This window comes from Oncorhynchus tshawytscha, linkage group LG07 (genome assembly GCF_018296145.1).
Source record: "Oncorhynchus tshawytscha isolate Ot180627B linkage group LG07, Otsh_v2.0, whole genome shotgun sequence".
Lineage (NCBI taxonomy): Eukaryota > Metazoa > Chordata > Actinopteri > Salmoniformes > Salmonidae > Oncorhynchus > Oncorhynchus tshawytscha.
Window position 1 is genome coordinate 44,317,310 of NC_056435.1, and position 20,106 is coordinate 44,337,415.

The following is a 20,106-nucleotide window of genomic DNA, read 5'->3' on the forward strand; positions in this document are numbered from 1 at the left end:
TTTCTTTATTGTTTTGGTTAGGTCAGGGTGTGACATGGGTGATGTATGTGTTTTTGTACTGTCTAGGGGTTTTGCAGGTTTATGGGGGTGTTTATATATGTCTATGGTTGCCTAGATTGGTTCTCAATTAGAGGCAGGTGTTTATCGTTGTCTCTGATTTGGAACCATATTTAAGCAGCCATCTTCTTTGGGTATTTCGTGGGCTATTGTCTATGTGTAGTTGCCTGTGTCTGCACTCGTTGTCATAGTGTCACGTTAGATTTGTTGTTTATGTTTAAGTGTTCTTTGTGTTCTTCATTCATTAAAAGAAGATGTATTCACATCACGCTGCGCTTTGGTCTCCTCACTACGACGATCGTGACAGAATAACCCACCTTAAAAGGACCAAGCAGCGTGATTGGGAGGAACAGCGCTTAATGGAGAAATGGACCCGGGAGAAGGATGAATGGGTAACAGCCTGGGAGGAGATTGAGAGTTGGGCGATCGATCCAGGAAGAGTGCTAAGAGCCTGCATGGGATTCTTTGGAACAGTGCGAGGAGGGATACAGGAGAATGGAGGAACGGCGAAGATATAAGGGTACTCGGCTAGCACGGAAGCCCGAGAGGCAGCCCCAATAATTTTTTGGGGAGGGGCACACGAGGAGATTAGCTAAGTGAGCCAACTCCTCGTGCTTACCGTGGGGAGCGTGTAACTGGTCAGGCACCGTGTTATGGTGCGTGTCTCCAGCCCGGTACCACCAGTGCCGGCACCACGTACCAGGCCACCAGTGCGCCTCCAGGATCCAGTACTCCCTGTTCCACCTCCCCGCACTCACCCTGAGGTGCGTGTCCCCAGCCCGGTACCACCAGTGCCGGCACCACGCACCAGGCCACCAGTGCGCCTCCAGGATCCAGTACTCCCTGTTCCTCCTCCCCGCACTCACCCTGAGGTGCGTGTCCCCAGCCCGGTACCACCAGTGCCGGCACCACGCACCAGGCTTATAGTGCACCTCGGCAGTCCAGTACGCCCTGTTCCTCCTCCGGGCACTCGCCCTGAGGTGCGTGTCCTCGGCCCAGTACCACCGGTGCCGGCACCACGCACCAGGCCTACAGTGCGCCTCGCCAGTCCAGAGCGTCCGGCAACAGTACCCAGTCCAGAGCGTCCGGCAACAGTACCCAGTCCAGAGCGACCTACTACGACGGGCCGCAGACCGGAACCTCCAACGTCGGGTCGCAGTCCGGAACCTACCACGACAGGTCGCAGTCCGGAGGCTACCATGACGGGTCGCAGTCCAGAGGCTACCACGACGGGTCGCAGTCCGGAGGCTACCACGACGGGTCGCAGTCCGGAGGCTACCACGACGGGTCGCAGTCCGGATCCGCCAGAGTCTCCCTCCAATCCGGATCCGCCAGAGTCTCCCTCCAGTCCGGATCCGCCAGAGTCTCCCTCCAGTCCGGATCCGCCAGAGTCTCCCTCCAGTCCGGAGCCGCCAGAGTGTCTCTCCAGTCCGGAGCCGCCAGAGTCTCCCTCCTGTCCTGAGCTGCCAGAGTCTCCAGCCAGCCAGCCAGGAGCCGCCAGCCAACCAGGAGCTGCCGATGTCGCCTACTACTATTAGCCCAAAGAAACGCATTTAATAACAGATTCAGTACATGGAACAACAGATAGTCCCCCCAAAAAGTGTCTGTCCTATATCTGAGTGTCACGCCCTGACCTGAGTATTCTTTGTTTTCTTTATTATTTTGGTTAGGTCAGGGTGTGACATGGGTGATGTATGTGTTTTAGTTTCAGCTATTTCAGTCACACCCATTGCTGACAGGTGTATAAAATGGAGCACACAGCCATGCAATCTCCAAAGAGAAATATTGGCAGTAGAATGGCCTTACTGAAGAGCTCAGTCACTTTCAACGTGGCACCGTCATAGGACGCCACCTTTCCATCAAGTCAGTTGGTCAAAGTTCTGCCTGCTAGAGCTGCCCCGGCATAGCATCAACGGCTCAGCCACAAAGTGGTAGGCCACACAAGCTACCAGAACTGGACCGCCGAGTGCTGAAGCGCGTAAACAGTCTGTCCTCGGTTGCCATACTCACTACTGAGTTCCAAACTGCTTCTGGAAGCAACATCAGCACAATAACAGAAATGAGTTTCCATGGCCGAGCAGCTGCATATGCTGCATATGGGGCGTTGTGCCAGTAACCGAAAGGTTGCGGAATCGAATCCCCAGCTGACAAGGTAAAAATCTGTATGCCCTCGAACAAGGCAGTTAACCCACTGTTCCCCATTTAACTAGGCAAGTCAGTTAAGAACAAGTTCTTATTTACAATGACGGCCTAGACCGGCCAAACCAGGATGAAGTTGGGCCAATTGTGCGTCGCCCTATGGGACTCCCAATCAAGGCCGGTTGTGATACAGCCTGGATTCGAACCAGAGTGTCTGTAGTAACACCTCTAGCACTGAGATGCAGTGCCTTAGACCAGGGCTCTCCAACCCTGCTCCTGGAAAGCTACCGTCCTGTAGGTTTTCAATCAACCCTAAACTAGCACACCTGATTCTAATAATTAGCTGGTTGATAAGGTGAATCAGGTTAGTTACAACTGGGGTTGGAGCAAAAACCTACAGGAGGGTGGCTCTCCAGGAACAGGATTGGAGACCCTTGCCGTAGACCGTTGCGCCACTCGAGAGCCCATGTAATTGATGTAATGTAATTGAGATAGATATGTACATATACTGTAGGTAGGGGTAAAGTCACTGGGCAACAGGATAGATAATATGCAGTAGCAGCAGCGTATGTGATGAGTCAAAAGGAGAAGGCACATGCCAGCTGATTGGTGAGTAAAATATTGACGTGGCATATCAAAGAGTGAAGCATTACTCCCATGTTTGTTCAGAGAAGACAGTGTGAATCAGGCCTTCATGGTCGAATTGCTGCAAAGAAACCACTACTAAAGGACACCAATAAGAAGAAGAGACTTGCTTGGGCCAAGAAACACGAGCAATGGACTTTAGACCGGTGGAAATCTGTCCTTTGGTCTACACAACCCAACCAAGCCACACTGCTTCTTATCACAGCGCCATCCAACCTGGAAGCCAGCCACACCAATGTGTCAGAGGAAACATCGTGCACCTGGCAACCTTGGTTAGCGCGCACTGCGCCCAGCCTGCAACAGGAGTCGCTGGTGCGCGATGAGACAAGGATTTCCCTACCGGCCAAACCCTCCCTAACCCGGGCGACGCTAGGCCAATTGTACGTCGCCCCACAGACCTCCCGGTCGCGGCCGGTTACGACAGAGCCTGGGCGCGAACCCAGAGTCTCTGGTGGCACAGCTGGCGCTGTAGTACTAAATTTTAGATTTTTGGTTCCAACCGCTGTGTCTTTGTGAGACGTGGAGTAGGTGAATGGATGATCTCTGCATGTGTGGTTCCCACCGTGAAGGATGGAGGAGGAGGTGTGATGGTGTGGGGTTGCTTTGCTGGTGACACTGTCTGTGATTTATTTAGAATTCAAGGCACACTTAACCAGCATGGCAACCACAGCATTCTGCAGTGATACGTCATCCCATCTTAGTGGGACTATCATTTGTTTTTCAACAGGACAATGACCCAACACACCTCCAGGCTGTGTAAGGTCTATTTGATCAAGAAGGAGAGTGATGGAGTGCTGCATCAGATGACCTGGTCTCCACAATCACCCAACCTCAACCCAATTGAGATGGTTTGGGATGAGTTGGACTGCAGAGTGAAGGAAGGAAAAGCAGCCAACAAGTGCTCAGCATATGTAGGAACTCCTTCAAGACTGTTTGGCAAAGCATTCCAGGTGAAGCTGGATGAGAGAATGCCAAGAGTGTGCAAAGCTGTCATCAATGACAGTGGCTACTTTGAAGAATCTAAATTATAAATGTATTTGTTTAACACTTTTTTGGTTACCACATGATTCCATATGTGTTATATCATAGTATGTATTTTCATACAATGTATAAAATAGTACAAATAAAGAAAAACCCTTGAATTAGTGTCTCCCTTGAATTAGTGTCTTCGACTTCCGCCGAAGTCGGTTCCTCTCCTTGTTCTGGTGGCGGTCGGCGTCGCCGGTCTTCTAGCCATCATCGATCCACTTTTCATTTTCCATTTGTTTTGTCTTGTCTTACCACACACCTGGTTTCAATTCCCTCATTACATGTTGTGTATTTAACCCTCTGTTCCCCCCATGTCCTTGTCCGGAATTGTTTATTGTAAGTGCATGTGCACGTTTATCTGGTGTGCGACGGGTTTTGTACTCATTGATTGTTTATTCTGGATGTCGGTGGTTTTATGTATTAAACTGCTCCGTTGTAAACCCAGTTTTTGCTCTCCTGCGCCTGACTTCCCTGCCGCCAGTACGCACCCCTTCTAATGAGTAGGTGTGTCCAAACGTTTGACTGGTACTGTGTATAGTCTATATAAAGGACGAGAATCTAATGCCTAACCCCAGAGAGATAGAGGTATGCTGTTGTCATGTTACAACACTGATAGCATTTCTTATGTCAGGTGGCTACTGCGTCTGCTATACAGATATAGACGAACAGAAGGAGGGTAATTCTTTTTTTTTTTCACCGGTGTGCACTGCCTTGATATCATAGGCCTGCAGTAGCTGAAGCTTAAACATAGCCACACCCTACTGTACCAAACCTACAAATGTTTCTAAACTTTATAGGGGTAACATCAAAAGTTAGTCCAGCCACTGTTTATAGGGAAAATACAAGCAGAAGAGCGAACATAAACCAGGGAAAAAATGCCCTACCCTCCCCTGTGCCCAATAATTAAAAGAAATACAACCCTCTCCTATTTTGGACCACCCCTCCCCCCAGTAAATGTCGATCTGTCCCTTAGGTTGTCTCCACCTGTCCCTTATATACTGTTCTTATACGGTTTATGTGTTATACAACTCAGTGATATACACTTCAGACTACCCCCACTATGATTCTGATGCTGACCTCACAAAGTGCATTTCCATAATTTACTAAACTGTTGAAAGAAGATTTGCAGAGTGATTTTGGATGAAAGGAGTTTTTCCTGATTTTACATGTGGTGCTTCCACATTTTATTATCCTTAATATAACAGATCATGACTTACATTCATATTAAATGTGTATATGAAATAATCTTTAAGAAATGTTTAATTAATTAATCACACAAGCACATCAGAGAGGTTTGGCATATAGGGAGGCTAATAAAATCTCAGATTTGATTTGATCATAGCGTTTCTTTGACATTTTATTCAGTTTGATTAAGTCCAAAACAAATCTGATTCCTCTACAAAATCAGCATGACACATGGAGCCACACTCTCTGTAGTTCTGTTAAATATTCCAATAGAATTCAGAGCAATGTTTTCCGTCCATAATATAAAACCGACCAGGCCTCTCCATGATGCAACTGTTGACAGGCTAGAATGGCTATATAGAGTAGCCTGATTGTCTCATATCTGCATCCTTGAGTTTGCTTGAAGATTGCAGAATTTAACATGTTAGTGATCTTACAGAAGGACAGTGGTGTAAAGTACTTAAGTAAACATACTTTAAAGTACTACTTAAGTAGTGTTTTAGGGAATCTGTACTATACTTTACTATTTATATATTTGACTACTTTTAATTTTACTTCACTACATTCCTAAAGAAAATAATGTAATTTTTACTCCATACATTTTCCCTGACACCCAAAAGTACTTCTTCCATTTTGAATGCTTAGCAGGACAGGAATATTGTCCAATTCACACACTTATCAAGAGAACATCCCTGGTCATCCCTACTGGCTCTGATCTGGAGGACTTACTTTGGACTTACTTTGTAAAACGTTAGCTAGCTAACAGTACACTTTAACGTGACATTAGGTTTATGGAGTTTTACTATGCAATAAAAAAAATGTTTAAAGCCGCATTCGACATGATTACCTAAACATACTGACAAGCTCCAATCGACAGACGCGGGCTATATGACCAATACAAACTCATCTCTCAGCATGTCCAGCCCACTCATTATCTCAGCCAATCATGGCTAGCGGAAAGGTTGCTGGCTTTTTGTGTGGCTAAACCAACTAGGCTTGTAATTTAACAATTTTACTCATATTTACATATGGCACACAAGGCACATGAAAGTTCATATGTTCGAGAAGGCACTTCTACCAAAAAACGCATTTTGATACAAATATTTATTTTTTTACATTCAAACAGCTCTCCTGTGAAGTCATGACTTGCAACATACGCCTACTTTCCTGAATCGGGTCACAAATTATGTCTGAGTGTTGGAGTGTGCCCCTGGTTATCAACATATTAAAAAACAAGAACATTGGTCTGTCTGGATTGCTTAATATAAGGAATTTGAAATAATTTATACTTTTAGTTTTGATACTTAAGAATATTTTAGCAATTCCATGTACTTTTGATACTTCAGTTATAACCAAATACTTTTAGACTTTTACTGAAGTAGATTTTACTGGGTGACTTTCACTTTTACTTGAGTCATTTTCTATCAAGGTATCTTTACTTTTACTCAAGTATGACAATTGGACAACTTATCCACCACTGCAGAAGAATACAGAAAGGAAGCTTAAAGAAAGCATTCAGGGTTTTGAAAAGACCTAACCTCTCCATTCTCCTCTATTCAGTAGAACTCCTACAATGGTGTCGTCTCAAAGATTCTTGGTGTCGTCTCAAAGTTTCTCAAAGAGTCCAATTGTGTCACTGCTGAAAATCAGCCCAGACCCATGTGTCATTGTATCAACTGATTTCCCATGGTTCTGTGGATAGTCTAGAGGTCGACCGATTCTGATTTTTCAAAGCCGACACCGATACCGATTATTGGAGGACCAAAAAGCCGATACCAATTAATCGGCCGATTTTTAAAATGTATTTGTAATAATGACAATTACAACAATACAGAATGAACACTTATTTTAACTTAATATAATTCATCAATAAAAATCTATTTAGCCTCAAATAAATAATGAAACATGTTCAATTTGGTTTAAATAATGCAAAAACAAAGTGTTGGAGAAGAAAGTAAAAGTTCAATATGTGCCATGTAAAAAAGCTAACGTTTAAGTTCCTTGCTCAGAATATGAGAACATATTAAAGTTGGTGGTTCCTTTTAACATGAGACTTCAATATTCCAAGGTAAGAGTTTTTAGGTTGTAGTTAATATAGTATTTATAGGACTATTTCTCTCTATACCATTTGTTTTTCATATACCTTTGACTATTGGATGTTCTTATAGGCACTTTAGTATTGCCAGTGTAACAGTATAGCTTCCGTCCCTCTCCTCGCTCCTACCTGGGCTCGAACCAGGAACACATCGACAACAGCCACCCTCGAAGCAGCGTTACCCATGCGGAGCAAGGAGAACAACTACTCCAAGTCTCAGAGCGAGTGATGTTTGAAACGCTATTAGCGCGAACCCCGCTAAGTAGCTATCCATTTCACATTGGTTATACCAGCCTAATCTTGGGAGTTGATGGGCTTGAAGTCATAAACAGCCCAATGCTTGAAGCATTGCGAAGAGCTGCTGGCAAAACACACAAAAGTGCTGTTTGAATGAATGCTTACGAGCCTGCTGCTACCTACCATCGCTCAGTCAGACTGCTCTATCAAATATCAAATCATAGACTTAATTATAACATAATAACACACAGAAATACGAGCCTTTGGCCATTAATATGGTTGAATCTGGAAACTATAATTTCGAAAACAAAACGTTTTATTTCAGTGAAATACGGAACCGTTCGGTATTTTATCTAACGGGTGGCATCCCTAAGTCTAAATATTCCTGTTACATTGCACAACCTTCAATGTTATGTCATAATTACGTAAAATTCTGGCAAATTAGTTCGAAATGAGCCAGGCTGCACAAACTGTTGCATATATCCTGACTCTGCATGCAATGAACACAAGAGAAGTCAACACAATTTCACCTGGTTAATATTGCCTGCTAACCTGGATTTATTTGAGCTAAATATGCCGGTTTAAAAATATATACTTCTGTGTATTGATTTTAAGAAAGACATTGGTGTTTATGGTTAGGTACAGTCTTGCAACGATTGTGCTTTTAATTGCAAATGCGCTTTTGTTAAATCCTCCCCCTGTGTTGCATCGATTATATGCAACGCAGGACACGCTAGATAAACTAGTAATATCATCAACCATGTGTAGTTAACTAGTGATTATGATTGATTGTTTGATTGTTTTTTACAAGATAAGTTTAATGCTAGCTAGCAACTTACCTTGGCTTCTTACTGCATTCGCGTAACAGGCAGGCTCCTCGTGGAGTGCAACGAGAGGCAGGTGGTTAGCAAGTTGGACTAGTTAACCGTAAGGTTGCAGATTGAATCCCGGAGCTGACAAGGTAAAAATCTGTAGTTCTGCCCCTAAACAATGCAGTTAACCCACCGTTCCTAGGCCGTCATTGAACATAAGAATGTGTTCTTAACTGACTTGCCTAGTTAAATAAAAGGTGTAAAAAAAAAATTGGCAGATTTTTTTGTGTGAAATCGGCCAAATCGGTGTCAAAAATACATATTTTCCATTGTTATGAAAACTTGAAATCGGCCCTAATTAATCGGTCGACCTCTAGTATAGTCTACTACAGTTTGGTGAGAGGGTGGTTGGAAGGGTGGGTCAGGTTTAGGTTCAAGATGTGGGGTCATGGTGATGGTGGCCCGTTCAGGGCAACACCAGGGGTGTGAAATCAGCTTTATGACACAGACACCAGTAAAAGCAAAACAACAGAAGCCCTGGTGAGTGACTGTCTTTAAGGACGGTGCAGATGGACACATTACAGACGGATCTGGTTTAGAATGGACCTTCAGTCTGGGCAGTTATGACATAATGAGGTTCTGAATATTCTGAATACTATAATTAGCAAGACACCCCCAATAAAAGAGTGGTTCTGCAGGTGGCAACCACAGACCTCTTCTCAGTTCCTATGCTTCCTGGCTGATGTTTTGGTCACTTTTGAATGCTGGCGGTGCTTTCACTCTTGTGGTAGCATGAGACGGAGTCTACAACCCACACAAGTGGCTCAGGTAGTGTAGCTCATCGAGGATGGCAGATCAATGCGAGCTGTGGCAAGAAGGTTTGCTGTGTCTGTCAGCGTAGTGTCCAGAGCATGGAGGCGCTACCAGGAGACAGGCCAGTACATGAGGAGACGTGGAGGAGGCCGTAGGAGGGCAACAACCCAGCAGCAGGACCGCTACCTCCGCCTTTGTGCAAGGAGGAGCAGGAGGAGCACTGCCAGAGCCCTTTCAAAATGACCTCCAGCAGGCCACAAATGTGCATGTGTCTGCTCAAACGGTCAGAAACAGACTCCATGAGGGTAGTATGAGGGCCCGACGTCCACAGGTGGGGGTTACAGCCCAACACCGTGCAGGACGTTTGGCATTTGCCAGAGAACACCAAGATTGGCAAATTCGCCACTGGCGCCCTGTGCTCTTCACAGATGAAAGTCTGGAGACGCCGTGGAGAATGTTCTGCTGCTTGCAACATCCTCCAGTATGACCGGTTTGGCAGTGGGTCAGTCATGGTGTGGGGTGGCATTTCCTTGGGGGGCCGCACAGCCCTCCATGTGCTCGCCAGAGGTAGCCTGACTGCCATTAGGTACCGAGATGAGATCCTCAGACCCCTTGTGAGACCATATGCTGGTGCGGTTGGCCCCGGTTGGTTCCTCCTAATGCAAGACAATGCTGTCAGTCCTGTCAGGTGGAGAAACACAAAACAGGAAATAACTACCCACAAAAACCCTGTGGGAAAAGCTACCTAAGTATGGTTCCCAATCAGAGACAACGATAGACAGCTGTCCCTGATTGAGAACCATACCCGGCCAAAACAAAGAAATACAAAAAAAATGAAAAAGGAACTTAGAATGCCTACCCAAATCACACCCTGACCATACCAAAATAGAGACATAAAAAGCTCTAAGGTCAGGGCTTAACAACATGCAAACTATCATGGATTACAAAGGGAAACCCAGTGATGCAAGCCGACCAGGCTAGCCAAATGCCTTTTATGCTCGTTTTGAGGCAAGCCACACTGAACATACATGACAGCACCAGCTGTTTCAGATGACTGCGTGATCACGCTTTCTGTAGCCGACGTGAATAAGACCTTTAAACAGGTTAACATTCACAAGGCAGACGCATTACCAGGACACATACTCAGAGCATGCGCTGACCAGCTGCCAAGTGTCTTCAGTGAAATGTTCAACCTCTCCTTGACCCAGTCTGTAATACCTACATGTTTCAAGCAGACCACCATAGTCCCTGTGCCCAAGAACGCCAAGGTAACCTGTCTAAATGACTATCGCCCTGTAGCACTCACATCTGTAGCCATGAAATGCTTTGAAAGGCTGATCATGGCTCACATCAACACCATCATCCTAAACACCCTGGACCCACTCCAATTCGCATACCACCCCAACAGATTCACAGATGACGCAATCTCGATTGCACTCCACACTTCCTTTTCCCACCTGGACAAGAGTGAGAATGCTGTTAATTGACTACAGCTCTACAGTTCAACTACAATTCAACACCATAGTGCCGTCCAAGCTCATCACTAAGCTAAGGACCCTGGGACTGGACACCTCGCTCTGCAACTGGATCATAGACTTCCTGACTCCAGGTGCTAAGGGTAGGCAACAGCACATTCGCCACGGTGACCCTCAACACAGCACGGAGGCCCTCAGATCCTTAAAAAGTTATACAACTGCACCATTGAGAGAATCTTTTTTTTGTTTTTGAATTTGACCCAATTTTTCATGGTATCCAATTGTTAGTAGCTCTACTATCTTGTCTCAACACTACAACTCCCATACGGGCTCAGGAGAGACGAAGGTCGAAAGTCATGTGTCCTCCGAAACTCAACCCAACCAAGCTGCACTGCTTTTTAACACAGCGTGCATCCAACCCGGAAGCTAGCCGCACCAATATGTCAGAGGAAACACCGTGCACCTGGCAACCTTGGTTGGCACGCACTGTGCCCGGCCCGCCACAGGAGTCGCTGGTGCGCGATGAGACAGGGATATCCCTACCGGCCATGCCCTCCCTAACCCTAACCCTAGGCCAATTGTGCATCGCCCCACAGACCTCCCGATCGCTGCTGGTTGCGACAGAGCCTGGGCGCGAACCCAGTCTCTGGTGGCACAGCTAGCGCTGCAGTGCAGTGCCCTTAGCCACTGCGCCACCCGGGAGGCCCCCATTGCGAGAATCTTGACTGGCTACATCAGCACTTGGTATGGCAACTGCTTGGCATCCTATCGCAGGGCGCTACAGAGGGTAGTGCGTACGGCCCAGTACATCACTGGGGCTGAGCTCCCTGCCATCCAGGACCTCTATACAAGGCGGTGCCAGAGGAAGGCCCTAAAAATTGTCAATGACTCCAGCCACCCAAGTAATTGACTGTTCTCTCTGCTACTGCACGGCAAGCGGTACCAATGTACCAAGTCTAGAACCAACAGGACCCTGAACCGCTTCTACCCTCAAGCTATTAGACAGCTAAATAGTTAGTTAAATAGTTAACCAAATAGCTACCTGGACTCTGAATTGACCCTTTCTGCACTAACTTTTTTGACTTATCACTTATGGTGTTGCTACTGTTTATTATCTGTCCTGTTACTGTATTCCTAGTTATATGTACATATATACCTCAATTACCCCGTACCCCTGCACATCGACTCAGTACCGGTACCCCATGTTTTGCCTCCTGAGTGGCGCAACGGTCAAAGTCACTGCATTGCAGTGGTAGAGGTGTCAATACAGACCCAGGTTCGATCCTGGGCTGTATCACAACCGGCCACGATCAGGAATCACATAGGGTGGCGCACAATTGTCCCAGCGTTGTCTGGGTCAGGGGAGGGTTTGGCCGGGGGGGCTTTACAAGTAGGCTGTCATTGTAAATAATAATTTGTTCTTAACTGACTTGCCTAGTTTAATAAAAAATACAAAAATGTATATAGCCAAGTTATCATTACTCATTGCGTATTTATTAAGTGTTATTACTTTTCTATTATTTCTCTATTTTCTTTCTCTCTGCATTGTTGGGAATGTGCCCATAAGTAAGCATTTCAATGTTAGTCTACACATGTTGTTTAAAAAGAATGTGACAAATAAAAATGTGATTTGGACAGTGGGCAGTGCTAGAGGGTTTCCAACACAAACCACGACCTTGAGCTCTAGCAGATGAAACCACAAAACCGCATGCTCCTTCACTCATTCACTCACTACATTAATCAAATGATCACGTTGCAGGTGCCAACTGAGGGAGCGTCAATATTTCAGTTAAGGCCTCTCTCTCATTAATGCTAGAGAGAAAAGTATGAAAGCCTGTTTGTTGATGTGATGCACTACCTCTCCACCTAGCCTGTTCTAGTGATCCCTGGGATCTCTCCCTGCCCGTGCCTCTGGAACCAAGGGAGAGCCAGGGGGTGATTCAGGGGGTGATTCATCCATAGCTTCAGATGTGAAAAAAATACTTACATTGTAAAATAACCTCTTAACAGAATTTACAACATTTTCTATTAAATGTCATTTCTATATTCCAATGTGAAAAATTCCTGACAAACGTAATCTGCCAAAATATTTTCAACTCCATTTTTGGTGTGTTACAGGTTTCCTCCAGCAACCTTTCATAACAAAAAAAAACTTTAGGATCAAAACAATCATGTTTCCAACAGCAGTTATGGGCATATAAGACATATAACACTTAACATATAACATCATGGCCTCTTAACTGACCCTCATTTGTCTTTAACAGGTAATAGTCTAAATGCTCTAAGTTTGTTGGCCTGTCCCTCACATCTGACCATTTTGTCATAACAGATGTCACAGTCCTTGGTGCAAATATAGATGTATGATGGGATGTCATGGAGACATGACTGAAAGATGAAGAAAACCTTATACCTTATATATCCATTAAAATGAAATGTCCATTGTCCATTTAATTTCTATGGATACATTTTTAAACTGAAATGCAGTGGAAAAGAGATATGGATGAATACAATTGACAAATAACTTCACAATGGTTATTGACTCCTGAGTGAAATATGGTGTCATAGTTAACTAGTAAGGAAAGAAAATGTATAAAAATGCCAGAATAAAGACACAATCAAAATAAACAAAAGTCCATCATTGATTTAAAGCAACAGTGACAACATCATTAGTTTGAAATTGAATGCAAAAGAGAAATGTCCTGTTGGTTGTCATTGAGATTAGGATGGGACGGGATTGTTATTTGTTGCTATGCAAATATCACTTGACACCTCTTGGAGGGCTCTTTGAAGAGGCAAAATGGTCACCGTTGCAAACTGTTGTGTCTGCATTTGCAAGAAGATTAGATATGGCCTTCACTTGAACCCGGGGAGGGAGATCTTCGAAAACCATTAGTTTGATTGATTTTCAGACGGTATTGGGGCGCTTTGATCTTGTATTATTATACAGAATCAAGAAAGAAACAACATTTATTTATTATTTAAAAAAAATTTATTTCACCTTTATTTAACCAGGTAGGCAAGTTGAGAACAAGTTCTCATTTACAATTGCGACCTGGCCAAGATAAAGCAAAGCAGTTCGACAGATACAACGACACAGAGTTACACATGGAGTAAAACAAACATACAGTCAATAATACAGTATAAACAAGTCTATATACGATGTGAGCAAATGAGATGAGATAAGGGAGGTAAAGGCAAAAAAGGCCATGGTGGCAAAGTAAATACAATATAGCAAGTAAAACACTGGAATGGTAGTTTTGCAATGGAAGAATGTGCAAAGTAGAAATAAAAATAATGGGGTGCAAAGGAGCAAAATAAATACATTGATTAAATACAGTTGGGAAAGAGGTAGTTGTTTGGGCTAAATTATAGGTGGGCTATGTACAGGTGCAGTAATCTGTGAGCTGCTCTGACAGTTGGTGCTTAAAGCTAGTGAGGGAGATAAGTGTTTCCAGTTTCAGAGATTTTTGTAGTTCGTTCCAGTCATTGGCAGCAGAGAACTGGAAGGAGAGGCGGCCAAAGAAAGAATTGGTTTTGGGGGTGACTAGAGAGATATACCTGCTGGAGCGTGTGCTACAGGTGGGAGATGCTATGGTGACCAGCGAGCTGAGATAAGGGGGGACTTTACCTAGCAGGGTCTTGTAGATGACATGGAGCCAGTGGGTTTGGCGACGAGTATGAAGCGAGGGCCAGCCAATGAGAGCGTACAGGTCGCAATGGTGGGTATTATATGGGGCTTTGGTGACAAAACGGATTGCACTGTGATAGACTGCATCCAATTTGTTGAGTAGGGTATTGGAGGCTATTTTGTAAATGACATCGCCAAAGTCGAGGATTGGTAGGATGGTCAGTTTTACAAGGGTATGTTTGGCAGCATGAGTGAAGGATGCTTTGTTGCGAAATAGGAAGCCAATTCTAGATTTAACTTTGGATTGGAGATGTTTGATATGGGTCTGGAAGGAGAGTTTACAGTCTAACCAGACACCTAAGTATTTGTAGTTGTCCACATATTCTAAGTCAGAGCCGTCCAGAGTAGTGATGTTGGACAGGCGGGTAGGTGCAGGTAGCGATCGGTTGAAGAGCATGCATTTAGTTTTACTTGTATTTAAGAGCAATTGGAGGCCACGGAAGGAGAGTTGTATGGCATTGAAGCTTGCCTGGAGGGTTGTTAACACAGTGTCCAAAGAAGGGCCGGAAGTATACAGAATGGTGTCGTCTGCGTAGAGGTGGATCAGAGACTCACCAGCAGCAAGAGCGACCTCATTGATGTATACAGAGAAGAGAGTCGGTCCAAGAATTGAACCCTGTGGCACCTCCATAGAGACTGCCAGAGGTCCGGACAGCAGACCCTCCGATTTGACACACTGAACTCTATCAGAGAAGTAGTTGGTGAACCAGGCGAGGCAATCGTTTGAGAAACCAAGGCTGTCGAGTCTGCCGATGAGGATGTGGTGATTGACAGAGTCGAAAGCCTTGGCCAGATCAATGAATACGGCTGCACAGTAATGTTTCTTATCGATGGTGGTTAAGATATTGTTTAGGACCTTGAGCGTGGCTGAGGTGCACCCATGACCAGCTCTGAAACCAGATTGTATAGCAGAGAAGGTATGGTGAGATTCAAAATGGTCGGTAATCTGTTTGTTGACTTGGCTTTCGAAGACCTTAGAAAGGCATGGTAGGATAGATATAGGTCTGTAGCAGTTTGGGTCAAGAGTGTCCCCCCCTTTGAAGAGGGGGATGACCGCAGCTGCTTTCCAATCTTTGGGAATCTCAGACGACACGAAAGAGAGGTTGAACAGGCTCTACGCAGACGACACCATGAAATTCTCCAATTGTCCAAAAAAAGAAACAAACAAAACAATTTCCAAATACTTGCAAAGAAATAGTAGTAGACCACCTATTATAAAAAGATAAATTGTGGATATTTGTCCATTAGTGAAATCAGGCTAATTCGGTACAAAGAAAAAACATTATCCCAGATGTTCATATAGCCTACACTACTGTAGCCTTTATGTAACCGATGTGAAATGGCTAGCTAGTTCACGGTGGTGCGCGCTAATAGCGTTTCAATCGGTGACACACTTGCTCTGAGACCTTGAAATAGTTGTTCCTCTTGCTCTGCAAGGGCCGGGGCTTTTGTGGCGCAATGGGTAACGATGCTTCGAGAGTGGCTGTTGTCGATGTGTGCCGAGCCCAGGTAGGGGCGAGTGACTGAAGCTATACTGTTACATATATACTATATGCTGCAAATACTGCATCCAAAATTACACCGTTTTTTTTACTCTAGTAATTTTGCAGTTAGTGGGCAATATAACTGCAGTACGCTGCAGTTATTCTGCAATTACTGCATCCAAAATACCACAGTGTACTGCAGTTACTGCACAGTTTCAAAACTGCAGTAAAAGTAAGGGTAAGTTATTCAGGTAAACCATATAGTGAATGTCTATGTCCCTCGCCCCTCCTCTCTGTCTCGCTCTCTGTCGGATTCGATTATGCTGAGCTGCAGGGGACCAGGCAAATGCCGGTCAAGTAATCGGGAGAAATGAGCCCCATTCTCAAATCAAATAGTAATCGAACATTTTGTCAACAGGGCAGCGTGGTGCATCGCCCAGCTCTTTTCCATAAAATAAATGTTATAATTTTTCTATTAAAAACAAATTGGCAAGGAAGATAAGGCATTTAGGCCTAATATCAAAACCAATCACCTTTGGATGAGAAAACACAAAATCCTAATAATTATGCTACTACATGTGCTTAATTACGTCACATTTGTTTTGAGCAGATTTAACCATGGGCTTTAACAGGGCGCTTGGCTCAAGCCCGGGAGGCAGCCCGGTTTAAAATCGAATGCAATCGATTTAACTTTCAGCCAATGCAAAACACGCCAACACTGGCACCCGGGCGAGATTAATCTAACCCTGTCATTGACAAACACACACAGACGGTTCTTACTTTATCTGTACTGTGAAATCTCTCCCAAACAAGATGCTGCCAAGAATGTGTCGATTGGTTCTCCGCACACTTCAAAAGATATCCAGTCATAGCGTTCGAGGCAATCAGTAAAGACAAGGATGCAGAAGGGATACCACCGGAGCACGTATTTTGGAATTAATAATCCCTACAATCCATTTTTTTTAATCCACTTTTATTTCTTCACAACAATATAAAACACGTTATGAGGTTTATTTATTTTTTCTTCAGAAAATTAGACTGATTTTGGATGAGAATTGAGACACAGCAAATCCCGTTTTCTAGATTTTGTTTCGGTGCTGCACTTGTGCTGAGACCAGTTTAAAAACTACGTTGGCCGCAGAAGCGCGCAAAAGTCATGGCCGCATTTCCGGGGACCGACCACTTTCTAAACCATTTCTTACAGACGAGGAAAATGTTTTTAGTGGCATTTGGTATGGGAGAGTCATTTCAGTGTTAGCCTTCTTCAGAGTACATTTTTAAATTGTCAAGTGCAATTATTGATTTATTTTCTCCCAATATATTTATAGGAATTCGTCTGGATTCATTTGTTAGCAGCAGTATTTTACCTTAAAATATTTACTCTATTGTAGTTAATAAAATACATTGACTACATCAATAAAATTCTAACATATATTTTAGAAATAGACATGTAGAAGTTCACAGTAAAAGGTCACCACTGTTCTATAGTTTCTCTATATTATCACATTAGAAAGAAGTCTAAGTTCTGTGTTATCACTATAATATCTTGATTTTGTATGTGGTTTTGCTCAGGAATATCTAATTCAATAGTGTACAGCATGTCTAACATCCATTCTTACTATACCCCATAGGACCGCACACCCAGCTCCTCTCCTGAGAACGGACCCCATCCCCTCTCCTCCTTCTTGGCCAGACCCTGTGGCCAAGCCCGGCTGGGGGGCAGTGGACTGGGGCAGGAATGGCCACACTCATCCTATGAAGGGACCATGAGTTCCATGACTGGGATGCTCCAGCTATTGGGCAGTGAAGTGGCCCAGAGCTCCAGTCTAAGGATCCAACAGGTGGCAACTCTGACAGTGCCAAAACTTAATTTTCCTGGACACGTCCAGAGCGGACTGGACCTTCACCCCCATCCCCACCAGCACCACCACCTCCATGAGCTGCCTCTCACCCCTCCTGCTGAGCCCTCCTCCACCCCGGCTGCCTACACTTTTGAGCTCCCCCCAGTGAAGATGCTCGCTCCTCAGGTCCAGGTTAGCTCTCACACTCCATACTTCCACCCCCAGCACAATGATATGGGGGAGAACTTCCTCCAAGGTTCCACAGAAAGACACCCCCACCACCCTGGTCGGCATACAGAGGAAGGTCAGCAGTGGTGGATATTACCCCAGACCACCAGCAGCCCCCATGGTCATCAGCAACCTCATGGCCAGACCCACCATCACCACTCTCACCCCTTTGCCCTGGGCAGACAGCTGGTGTTGGGGAACCAGCCTCAGATTGCAGCCCTCCTCCAAGGCTCCTCCAAGTGCCTGCTGGGCTCCACACACTGCTTCAGGCACTGCAAGTGCCCCAACTGCCTCCTCTGGGTGCACAGGGGCTCCAGCTAACCCTGAGGAACCAGGCCAGAGGAGGCTCCACATCTGCCACTTGCCCGAGTGTGGCAAGGTGTACAAGAAGACTTCCCACCTGAAGGCCCACCTGCGATGGCATGCCGGGGAGCGACCTTTCGTCTGCAGCTGGCTCTTCTGCGGGAAGAACTGCACACGCTCAGACGAGCTGCAGAGGCACCTGTGCACACATACTGGGGAAAAGCGCTTCGGCTGCCAGACGTGTGGGAAGAGGTTCATGCGGAGCGACCACCTGGCAAAACACGAGAAGACCCACCAGGGGGGAGGGGCCACGACAACCAGGGCCCCCAACAGGAAGCTCCACAGCCACAGGGTGGCACCAGAGGACCAGCCAGGAACATCAAGAAGGAGTAGAGAAAATACAAAAAGCCAAGTGACTCGTGGTCAGTATGGTGTGTTTTATTGAGAACCCCAGCTCCTGTCTCTGTGTGTGTGGAGTTCAGGCCATGAGACCCGCAGAAAGACAGAAGGGCCAGTGTGGAGACAGAGTCGAGGGCAGACCAATGGCCTTTCTCTGGAGAAAGAGACTTCTTACACAAACTTTTACACCATCAAACCATTGTCATGACAACATGTTTGTCATGGTCATTGTAGCCAGCATTGTCCACTCTGCCAGCAGGAGGCCTGTGATCTTCAGAGGATGTTCTGTTCAGCATGACTGCCTGTGTGGAGATTGGCAATAAAAGCAGAAGAGTTGTGGTGGTTGAATATTCCTTTCTCATGGACCTCTAATGGAGATAACTGGTCTCAGAGAGTGACCAAAGACATCAGGGAGGAAGTCAGAATACAAATCATTTTGGAAATAATGCTGTAATGCTGTTTACAATGGCTATTTTCATTCAGTCTGCCAGTAGAGAATATCTGAATGCGGTGTTATGGTTTTCAATAACACCACACTAGAATGTATTGTAATCCTTAGAGGAAGGACCACATTCTCTTTTGGATAAGTACAAAGTAGCAGTTTATTGGGCTTATTTCTTAAGTGTGTATTTTTGGGACATTTGTATTGATATCATACAATGTATTGTAAATGAATGACATATATTAGTCGATTTAGCATGATGCACAGGATAACTGACATTAATTGTAATTTGGTTGTCAGAAAGCCAAAATAATAGTGATTCAATTAACACTGATCTACATTACATGAGTATAAAATCAGAAAGAATCAAAACTATGTTTGAGTAAAACAAACTGTTTGAGCTTGGTTTCATTCAAATAAAACAATAAAAGACTGAACACTTTCAGTAATGTCACGGATTCCCCCGGTACTGCTGGTCATTCCGTGCACCAGCTTCTGAGGTCTACGTCACCGGACTCTAGGCGTCAATGAACTGTTTCATTACGCACACCTGGTTCCCATTACCCCTGATTAGCAATTGTATATATGTGCCCTCTGTTCAGCATTGTTTTGTTTGATTGTTGTTCCCAGGTCCGTTGGTCTTGTGAGTACCTGTACTTTGTTTCGGCTTTTGCCGTGCGTGTTTTGTGTTCTCGTTATTACGGGTCTCGTCCTGTGCATTGTTGTTACGGGACTCGTCCTGTGCATTATTACGGGTCTCGTCCTGTGCATTGTTATTACGAGTCTCGTCCTGTGCATTGTTGTTACGGGACTCGTCCTGTGCATTGTTGTTATGGGACTCGTCCTGTGCATTATTACGGGTCTCGTCTTGTGCATTCTTACGGGTCTCGTCCTGTGCATTGTTATTACGGGTCTCGTCCTGTGCATTGTTATTACGGGTCTCGTCCTGTGCATTGTTGTTATGGGACTTGTCCTGTGCATTCTTACGGGTCTCGTCCTGTGCATTGTTATTACGGGTCTCGTCCTGTGCATTGTTATTACGGGTCTCGTCCTGTGCATTGTTATTACGGGTCTCGTCCTGTGCATTGTTATTGTGTGTCTCGTCCTGTGCATTGTTATTACGGGTCTCGTCCTGTGCATTGTTATTGTGTGTCTCGTCCTGTGCATTATTACGGGTCTCTTCCTGTGCATTGTTATTACGGGTCTCGTCCTGTGCATTGTTATTACGGGTCTC

General features: G+C 45.0%; 1 pseudogene; it reads left to right on the top strand.

Annotated features, from left to right (window-relative positions):
• The first annotated feature begins 416 nt into the window (after window positions 1-416).
• On the top strand, window positions 417-19,728 carry LOC112255277 (annotated as a pseudogene).
• The last annotated feature ends 378 nt before the right edge of the window (window positions 19,729-20,106 follow it).